We start from the raw sequence: 9,330 nt of genomic DNA on the forward strand, positions 1-9,330 counted from the left end.
CTGCAGATAAAAATGATTATTCCTGACTCAACCTTCTATTTTATTCACAGAGCAGTATAGTTTTCCATCAGCCTTCGCTTATGTGCATTTTTAGATGATTTGCATTCCAACAATTCTTGGGAGATACTAACCAGCAAGATGAAACCTGATTAACACTACAGTCTCAGAGTGCACTGAGTTCATTTCACATTCAGTGCAACAGCCGTTGCATGCTCATCTTTTACAGCCTGAAACATCACCACAGTGTTTGCCAAGACAGAACTGTATGTTTCCTTCTACACCTATGTTGATTTTGGGCTCACACTGACTGGAAATATGGCTGATGCACAGCACGTGTGCCTGAAGACACCCTGAATCAGTACAACACACAACAGAATTGACAGTAAGCCACTGAAAAGAACCACTCCAACAAGAATATTTACACGCAGTAGGTCAAACTAGCAATGAGAAATCAAGAGCAAGAACCTAAATTATTTATTTAAAAAAGGAAGCCAAAAAGAGAAGAATGAGACTTGATCATAAGGAATTTTCATTACACCGTATTTTATGGGGTGTAGAGATGAGGCAGTCAAAGTCCCAAAGGTTTCCAGAAGTGATTCTGAGGGAAGGGAGGAGAAGGGAAAGGAAGCGTACAATCTCATCCATCATCTGGGATCTTTACTCAACAAAACAGCCTGAAGTAGACCTGGAAAAAAAGATGCATCTAGATTCTCAACTCTGAGAAGATGACTTCAATCAATATAGTCCTTTAGAACAAATTAAGTTAAAAATTTAAGCAAAGATGAAAACACTGTATTAAATGTGTACATAATTTGTATAAATACCAAGGATGTATTTATATACAAAGGTACCCACCAGAATACTGAGGTACACACTTGGTATGTGCTTCTACCCTAAATAATGCAATTTCTGTTATGTCCAACAGTACCACTCTCATATTCCAGCCCATGGCTGGGAAACGTTAAGCAACCCCAAGCTCTTGACTTTCAGTCCACACAAGTGCCCATTATCCAACAGGGCTCACTGCACCAGGGAACCATGGCACAGTGGGAACATGCTTTTCCAGGCACTCTCTTATTATGTAAAGAACCATTTCTAAGTTAAATGGGAGTGGAAAAAACTACCTGATCCCATGGAAACTACATTATTTTTCTTAGCTTAAGAGAAATACCTAAGCCAAAGTAATCTTTGAGGACACAACCTCCCAAATGACTGCCAAATGAGAAGGATAAATAAAAAAGCCAAAGCGCATATTTTGAGAACTTGCAGAAGAGTTATTTTTTATACCAAGAGTTAATTATTTTCACTTTAATTATAGGTTCATCCCAAAATTATAAGCAGAAGAGCTCAACTACCAAAGTGCAATTCCAACAAAATTTTCAAAACATACACATTAAATATTTCACAAAATACATGTGAAATTACATACAGCATGAAGTCCAACCACATTTTAAACAATCTGACTTTTAAATAAAAGTAACTCTATAAAATATTCATACACATTACCTAAACATAAATTATGTTTAAGTACCACATCTGTGATAATATACAACATACTGGTTATTAACAATGTTATGACCTTTAACAGAAGGTTAAGTAAAGAAAAAAAAAGCAATCACAGCTTTGGTACAACAGCATGAAAATAAGACTCCCAGAGTCCCACAGAAGTAGTTTCCAAATAAAGTCCTGATACTTCACCAAAACTTTCACAGAATTCCATTAAATACTTTCTGAAGTTCTCATTATTTATTAAATACACATTACAGTTATGTAAATGGTAAAAAATACTATAATTCTGTATTTATAACTAAAAATTCAACAAGTACATGCCTATCTTCAGGAGGAACAGAATGCTTCCCTAGCCATGTATCCTTGGAAAACAGTATTTTGGAAAACATACTTGATTGTTGTTCAGGGTCATCTTAAAGTATGTCAACCTCTGCTTCTCTACCCTTGGTCAGATGCTTTCCCTTCTCTGGTAAATACTGAGGAAGATGGAGGATGCAGTTACAGCACACGGCTATTCTTTGTAAGTCTCTAGCCTTACCATAAGACTAAAAAAGACATTATCTTCCTTCAGTCTCCCAAGTGAAATTCTCCATGGAAATTTTAGGCAACAGTTAAACAGACCTCTTCTATGATCTAATTATCTTAAGCAGGGATGAGAAAGAAGTTGTGTCTCAAAGAAAACAAGGTGGAGTCTGGGAAATACCCTTAATAGTAGGGGAATAGATCTTCATGAAACAAAAGAAACCTGAAGATCCTGGCATTGTGAACCCTTCCTGACAGTGTGCAGTACGAACCTCTGCAGTGATCAGCCACGCTTCAGAGCACAAAAGGTCAGTATTGCTTTCTAGATATAAACATGCAATGTAAAGGCTAAGAAAACATGTATCCCTGAAATAACCTTTAGATACCCCTCAAAACCCAGCTATGCAAAGCTATCGGTAACTTTCTGAGCAGCAGCAAGCCCCACCCTGGCACCAGACACACATCTTCATAACCACGAGCACATCAATCACAACCACCTTCATGACTGCTCTATGCACACCAAACCAGTGAGCTTCTGACAAGCTGCAGCCCATAGTGACAAGATGCCCTTGTCACTGTCAGCTGTAATGGGAAACTGAAGCTTGACCTTGGTCTGGCTTCAGCTGTGCATTCCAAGATACACGGGGGTCACAAACAACATAAAGGATCATGACATACCCACCTGAACAGCCAGGAAAACACTTGCTGTGTGAAAACAGTAACTCAGACTACTGCAGTGAAATATATCTGGCACTGAAGACACTAGAAGCACAGCCTAATAAAAATGCAAAAGCTACCGTGCCACACTAACCATAAACTAAATCACCCTGTATAGGCAAGGGTCAAAGGAACTGCACAACCACCATTTTGGTGAAAGGCAGCCCAGCAAATCTACATGGATACTCTCTCAGCTTCATTTACTTATTTCCTGCAAGCGGTAGAACGTGCAGTTCTGTCTCTGGCAAACTGCTGAAAAGCAGCAGCATGTTAAGTGAAACTACGAACCAAATTTTGCAGCAGAAGTTGGCTAAGCACACTATAGTACTAATACATCAATTTGAAACACTGGCTTCAATCCTGAAACTTTCCATTACATATGTAGTCCATAAAAGACCTGAATGGTGTGCAAATACATTTTCCTTATCTATAGAGGGCTTGCCAGAGATCATTGATGTCAAGTGAAGTTTTTTTTCATAGACGGCAGATAGGCAGCACAGAAGAAATCTGATGTGCACTTCAAAGGGAAGAAATTCCTTCAGTCTGCGAGGCAGTTCTACGTTTCTTTTGAAGAAATACTGTTACACAGAAATCTGTTTAACTGGAATGCTGTTATATAGCATTCTCTATTAACTAAAGTAGAATAATACACTCGGGACAGATTCCCTTCAAAACATTATTACAATTTTAGCCAGTAGATGGGTGGTCCATCTAGTTTTTGCAAGTGGCTCATCTACTGCTGTCAAGCCAAAATACTTTATAGATGTGACTTTATTTAACTGAAATACATCCTGAGACTAATTTTCACTAAAATACATTGCTATTAATCAGGAAGCAATCTGCATGGTGAGAGCCGAATTGTTCCCATTGTTCTAAACTTGTTTCGTTTACATCTGAGGATGTGATAAAATGTTAAGTTATATAACTTTTTTACTCATGTGAAAGTCAAGACTTTGTGAGTATTTGTGTATTGGCAAAGAGATTTATGGTTCATATTACCTAATCAATGCTGCAAGAGCAGCATACGATGGGAGATGAAATGCAGAGCCCTGTGACAACCAAGAACAATAGCTCAACCACTGGTTAACTCATTTCATGTGTTTCTGTGTCAGTTTTCTTATCTGTACAAGAAAGGAAACAAAGTTCATCTATCTCTGCAAAGCACTTGGAGATATTTTGATAAACTACGTTATTCAAACACAGCATTTTCCAAGGTCAGTCTTCTCTGCACAGCTAAGGCATACTTAAATAAACTGATCTTCAACTTCTTCTTTGGATTTACAAACACGATTACCAGACATTTCATTCCAGCATCCATTTAGTTATGGAAGATTTAGCCAGCTCATTAGCACACAGCAGGAGACAAGTTTCACCAGACAGGAGCCCCAGGCTCAGGAACGACCCTCAGAAGCCCTGCTTCCAAACTTAGTGAGGGCCAGGTATGACTCACAGATAATGAGCTCGGCCTTGCAAAAAGCAGGCAGCGTGCCAGCCAAACTCCACAGCAGACTCACTGCAAAGACTGCAGCCTCTCATCATTTCAAATTCTCAGCCCATGAAGTACTTTAATGTACTTCACAAGCTATAACGCATAAATTAATTGAGCTGTAAATGGACAAAACCTAGTTTCCTAGCTAAGCAATTAGTGGAGAGTATTAACGTATTTATTATTTTTTTAAAAGACAGTAACAGCAATCCAGTGCATGGAGGGGAATCGTACCTGTGGTCAGTCAGATGTTTATGAATAGTACTGAAGTACGAGTAGCGGACTGGTCTGAGAATAGTTCAAAAGTAGGAAATAGAAAGATACGTATGTTTTGACTCCCCATCTTTAGATGGCAGACTACTGTGCAGAGAACAAGGGGGCAGGCAGGGGAGCTGCATTCATCACCTGTATGTGGCAGGCATCTCATACTGACAAAAAAAAAAAAAACCAAAAATCTTTACACCTGGTCTTTCCACAATTCTCTGAGCACTTAAGAGCAGACACTGGTATGCAATATCAGATATGGCTCATGTATATATCCTGCCTAAATACACTGTAGAACATTTATATTCTACTGTTTTACTACTAAAAAAAAACAATCTTTACACCTGGTCTTTCCACAATTCTCAATTCTCTTAAGAGCAGACACTGGTATGCAATATCAGATGGCTCATGTCTATATATCCTGCCTAAATACACTGTAGAACATTTATATTCTACTGTTTTACTACTAAAAAAACAATAAACTGCCAGCGTCATAATAAATCAAAGTACCTTTTTGCATTACCAACACTTTTTAAGATTTGGTTGTTTGTAGTGAGTCTTCCAGCCATGAGCACATGTGAACAAAACCCTAACAGGATGTGTCCGTTTTATCTTATCTGCCTAGCCAAGACCACATGGGGAAAAACACACCACCTTAGTGTCTAGACACTATTCTTTGAACTTGACTAGCCTTAGAACATTGTCACTCTACTCCACTTAATGGGATATTGATTTTTTATACTTCACTCTCTGCAAATCAATATTCTAATAGACACACAATAGACTGGCAGAAGGATAGAGTACATGCCCACTAACCTGATGGAGATGAGTATCCAGAAATGGAGGTCAAATCAAAGGAAAATTTAAACCTGACATGAGAAGAGCAGCAGCACAAAGAGAAGAGTCTGTAAGCAAGGGAAATAAAAAAAAAAAAAAAAGGATCTAAGCTTAACTAGAAAAGGAAGAAGACACAACCTAAAGAGAGCATGGATAAGGCAGCTAACAAACTCTCAACCTGGCAATAATAGACTAAAGTCCCTTTGGACTGTCTGCACTCAATGCCACAATTTAAGATGCACTTTAGCTTCTCCTGCAGGAAACATCTCCAGTATATCACACAGGAGATGTACTGCCTTTTAAAGTAAAATAGCAAGTTTAAATATCTGAGAACTATCTGAACAGCCTATTCAGAACAAAGTCTGACAGAAACCGTGTGCAATTTAAAATAAAATACTTAAAAGGAATACCTTATTATTCCAGAGATCAGTTCCGTAGGAAACTAGGAAGCCAAAGGGAGCCTTCAAACAGACTCTTTTAGCAAAAGACCTTCTTCTGATCACGGCTTTCTGGTGCAGGCAGAGAACAACTTTTTATGCTATGGAATTTAGCGTTAAAGTGGCCATCTTGCATGGCCTATTAACTTGCTGGTATAACTTAAGGCAAGGTTGAGACAGAAAACACTCCAATGGTCCAGACAAATGGAAGACCAGTGCAAGAGTATTCCTCAGGCAGAGTATCCCTATACACCAGTGCACTGGGAACTGACTGAGTGGCAATTCCACTGAAAACCACCTCAGGGGTTACAATGGAAGCCAAGGTGCAAATAAGCTCAAAGTGCACTCTCTCTACAAATAAGGCAAACCTCATGCCAGGCTACACAAGGAGGAACACAGATCCAGGGAAGTTATTAATGCTCTCTACTTGGCATGATGAGGTAGCAATGCAAGCTGTGGCCAGTTTTGAGCCCTCCAGCTCAAAAGATGTGTAAAAAAATTAGAGATGATCCAGCAAAGGGCTACCAAGATGGTCAGGAGACTAAGCATATGACGAATAAGAAAAGTTTGAGGGACATATGCTTGTTTATTCCAGCAAGGAGGACACTATGGGGTAACCTAAAGGAATACTATGAAGAGTAATTATGAAGATTAATTAGTCAAACTCCTCTCAGTAGTGATAAATAAGGCATTAAGGCAAAAAACTGCAGCTAGGGAAGTTCAGATTTGACATTTTGAAAAAACTCTCACTGGGAGGCTGGTACAGCCTTGAAGCCGGTACCCAGAGAGGCTGTGAAATCTCAGGCCTTGAGAGTTTTCCAGAAGTCAGCTCAAGAAAGTCACAGCTGACCTGATAAGAGTATTGGCAACACTCCCAGTTGAAGAAAGGGTTGCACTACATCACTGGAGTTCCCTTCCAACCAACAGTACTGATGATGATGCTATGAATATATGATATCACTGTATTATGTATTAATCACTTGAGATTTCTTAGCTTCCACCACATTGACGTTAGAAAGAAATCTCTTAGAAAAAGCTTCCTTGATTCCAGGGCCTTCTGCCTACCAGAAAAGACAAGAAGCTTTATATCTAATTTCTTCTAGGCTAGGATTATGCCCAGTTTCCTGAGCACAGCTCCCTTACTTGCAGTCTGATGAATCACAGGTTCACACACACCCCTGAGCTCCACCATCTTGTTACAATATACAGTATAGGCCACGAAAATTCAGTGAAGTGAGATGAAGACAGCTCTCAAATGAACTCACTGTTCCAGGCATAATTAACCTTCCAAACTCCAATTACCAGATGGATATTAAGAAATCTGAGAAACTGCAGAGAACAGTCATAAAAATGATTAATGAGCAGAAAGCATTATTTATATAGGTAGAAAACCCAACAGGTATATGCATGCAATGTATCAAAGAAAAATGATTCATATAGTCTCATCCTAAAGACAGCATAGTGTGTTGCAAAAGAAATTCACAGCTGCACCAGGTGCCTTAGTTCAGCATCACAAAGTTCACATACAGTTTACTCTTTCAGCTCCATTTTAAGCTTTCTTTCAACAACAACTTTACATAAAAAATTAAAATGAGCTTTCATCAATTTTTCACCCAACCTGGACATCTCAACAGTTCAACCCATTCACAGTTCAACACAATAGAAGCCCTGGGTGGGAGAGCGAGGAGGAGGAGAAAAAACACTGGGTTTTCCATGACCTTTTGCTGATTTCCAAAACCCTGTCTCCTGTACACGTAAGCAACCTGTTTCTTTTACTACAGAGTAATGACTTATTACTTCTGTCATTTAAAAATGGAAAAGAATTCCATCTGGCACTAAGGATTAGCAGCCAAATTATGCGTGTCTTGATCTAAGAGTCGATTTGGTAATAACAGAAAGCCCTAAACTACAAAAACAAAGTGTATTTTCATATCTGCAATCATTCAACATTTCAGCATCTATCTCATAAAACTGATCTACTGCCTTCCCCACAATGAGAAGTGCTCACAGGATGAAAGCATCAGCCCCAAGAAGGCAGGGCTCAGAGGCATCCATGGGAAGCAGCTGTACTGCTGCTTGGGTGGACAAACTGAGAGTGACAGGCTGTGCGTATTTAAAGCCTTCCACCATTTTCATTCCATTCAGTTACGAAGTGCTGATGCTACAGGTATGTTTCCTTTACATTCACAGCAGCATACACTGATCCAAGGTTTAAACTGATCAAAAGTCTTCCCCAAAATTATACTGGCCAGATATTGGGAGGCACTGACCTCCCAGAAGTTTCTCCTCCATACCTTTCCTTCTCTTACAGGCTGAACGCAATCCTAAACAACGCCATTCATTATCTTCCTATCAATTCTGCTATCCCCCATTAACTGTCCAACCCACAAACATGGACTTCATCGTTCAATCTCACCTGTACCTCTCCTGGTGTTGCTCAGCTCCTCTTCACAGACAGGAGGAAGAAGACACAATAGGCGAAGACTCTATTTCCTGGATGTTGCAGAAAGAGGGATCAGAAAAGTCACGTTAGTAACCACCGCACGGAAAGAGAGACACAAATAACACCTTGTTAGAGGGGCATGCTCCAGGGATTTCTGTCTCCTAAGTCTGAGGAGCTCATTTCTGGATGTGATAATTGATTTCAAAAGGAAAACACATGGTTCACGCAAAGGGAAAAAGGAGGTGAAAAGACGGTAAGAGCTTCCTCAACCTTAGGCCCCAAAACAACTGACCCAAGGGGCAAATACAAAAGCTAGCGGAACCACCAGCATCCGAAGAACACGACTGACTTTTTTCCCAGCCACAGTGCAGTTTGCTATTCACAGAGAAAAGATGACGTGAGACCAGTTGTGACTGCTGTACTCTTATCACGCTGCACAAAAGCAATTTTGTCATGATGGCTTTAGAGGAACATCATAAATAGTACTGGCAAGGCTCCCAGATCAAGCCAGAGCTTGGTTCTCTGGGTTCCCACCTCCCTTCATCCAGAAAACTAATTTGACAAAATTATCTCCTGACAAAGTAGCCAAGGGAAAGATTACGGCCTTGCTCTCAATTCCTGTAGGTTCAAAACCTGCCAAATCTTCTCCCATCCCCAGACAGACGGAGGCGGCCATTGTTTCCACTGCCCAGCTACACCTGGCAGAATTTCTAGGCCTCTGACACAAGACTCCCCACTCACATTACAAAACTATTAACTTATTTTAAAAACAAAAATATAAAAGGTTAATTAGAAGTGTAAACCAGCCAGGATTTAAAAAAAAAAGCCAACAACAAAAAAAACCCCGAACTCTAACACCTTCAAAATAAACAAAGATTTACAGTCACATGAAGAATTAAAATAACTCAGTAGTGTGTAATAAACATTCAAAATTACTCGGTTTTGAGTACTTTCACATCACAGAGAGCCGCACCGGTTTCTGAAGGGGCAGCTCCGTCACAGGGAGTGACCCACGGTGGCAGCCCCGGCCAAGGGCAGCCTCATCCCACGGGCGCACGACGACGCGGAGCCCCCGCCGCCGCCCAGCCCCTCCGCAGCCAGCGGCCCGGCACCGC

Source organism: Aptenodytes forsteri, unplaced genomic scaffold (assembly GCF_000699145.1).
Source record: "Aptenodytes forsteri isolate BGI_AS27 unplaced genomic scaffold, ASM69914v1 Scaffold267, whole genome shotgun sequence".
Lineage (NCBI taxonomy): Eukaryota > Metazoa > Chordata > Aves > Sphenisciformes > Spheniscidae > Aptenodytes > Aptenodytes forsteri.